General features: G+C 69.2%; 1 protein-coding gene across 1 annotated transcript in view; it reads right to left on the bottom strand.

The window, feature by feature from the left end:
- HSP90AA1 (heat shock protein 90 alpha family class A member 1) overlaps positions 1-1,029 on the bottom strand; it is a 7,315-nt gene extending 6,286 nt beyond the window's left edge. The window contains exon 1 of the mRNA XM_057365779.1: positions 944-1,029. The gene's annotated coding sequence lies outside the window, so the exon portion shown is untranslated. The remainder of the gene's footprint in view (positions 1-943) is intronic.
- Between the last annotated feature and the right edge of the window lie 597 nt (positions 1,030-1,626).

The raw sequence follows: 1,626 nt of genomic DNA, 5'->3' as shown, positions 1-1,626 counted from the left end.
CTGCCCTCCCCCGCCCGCGCCGCGCGCGCACCCCCGCTCTAAGCGCTGCGGCGCCGAGCAGCCCCCGAGCCCGCTCCCGGCCCCACGTCCTTGCTTCTTATTCACGCCGCTCCTTGTCCCCCATCCCCTTTTTCCTCTCTCCTGCACTCCCCGCTTTTCTCCAGCTCTTTCCTTCCCGCCGCCCCCGCGCTCCTCTCCTCTTCCCTCCCAGCACTCCGCTCCCTTCCTCCGGCCCCCGTTCCTTCCTTGGTACTCCACTCCTTCTCTGCCATCCATTTCGATCCGCATGGCCGCCACTCCTTTTCTCTTGCTCCCAACTCCATTCCCCCTTCCTTCCCCCTCCCGCCCCCGCCGCTTTCCCGGCCCGGCGCACCCCCCACTGCGGATCCTCCATCTTGCGCTCATGGCCGGGTGCCCATTCATTGAGAGCGAATCTCCCCGGCCGCCCGCTCCCTCCCCACCAAAGGGAGCTCGGGCCAACCCCCACAGCCCTCCCGGGCACGCCGCGAGGCAGAKATGGCGCTGCAGCTGCCCCCCAGGACAAGAACAGCTTTCCCTGACCACCACCTTCGCTCCCCCTGCGCCGCGATACCCGACCCTCATCAAGGARATGGCTACTGGCTCCCACTCCACTGCCTTAGTCATGAAACGTAAATGTAATCAACTGGGTTTAGAATCATCACCACCGATCCCTCTGTCAGCCACACCGACTTTCAACCCCAGCATCCTTTAAACCCCGGTGCCTTTCCCTCGATCTGAACAGTCACGGAGGGAAGCACGACCTGCGCCACGCGGCTCCCGCAGCACACCCCACCCCCACCCCCCGCGMAACCCCGAATGCGAACCCCGCACCCCCAACCACCGAGCGCGGGGATTTGGTCGGAAAACATTCCCTGCGCAGATCCATGCCCGGCGAATACCAGGTGCCGCCTCTACCGCTCACCTTGGCAGGGGGAAGGGGCGCTGCTCTCCTCACTGACGCTGTGACACAGCCCTCACCGACCGCTGTAACCTCACTTGTGCGCGCTCCCCGCCGCCCGCCCGGTTTATATACGACGGGATCCGCCTCCTTCCAGAACCATCGGGAACCTTCACTGCCGGCGCGGGGGGGCGCGCGGAGGGGGCGCGAGGCAGGGGCGGAACCCGCCGGCCGAGGGGAGGAGCCGCGCCGCTCGCAGCCAATCGCAGCCGTCCGCGACAGGCGCCGCGGGGCCGGCGGGTGAATGGGCGCGAGCGCGCGCGCTTCCCCCGCCCCGCCCCGCTTCGACCCCAGCGATTGGCTCGGCCGGGAACCCGGGGGGTGGGGGGAGGCGGGAAGGGGACGGGCGCATGCGCAGTGACCGCGCGGGACGGCGCTGAAGGGGCGGGGCCCAGGGCGGTCTCTCGAGTGGCGGGTGACGTCACCCCCTACTGGGTGCCGCTCCGAACGTCCTAGAACGGGGCGGGGCCGGGGCATCTCCCCCCGCACCCTGCTCCATCCTCCCCCCGCCGCCGCGGAGCGGCCGGGAAAGGCCTGGAAAACTCGSGGTGCTCCCCCACCCCTGCCGGGAACAGCCCAGGGTCGGGGTGCAGAGCGGCAGTTACCCCCTCTTTCCCCGTTCTGAACTCTCGTCTCCGCTGTGTGGC

Source organism: Malurus melanocephalus, unplaced genomic scaffold, assembly GCF_030028575.1.
Source record: "Malurus melanocephalus ecotype Western Australia unplaced genomic scaffold, MMel_1.1 scaffold_57, whole genome shotgun sequence".
Taxonomy (NCBI): Eukaryota; Metazoa; Chordata; class Aves; order Passeriformes; family Maluridae; genus Malurus; species Malurus melanocephalus.
Note: the sequence above shows the minus strand (reverse complement) of the source record. Positions and strands in the feature narration are given on the sequence as shown.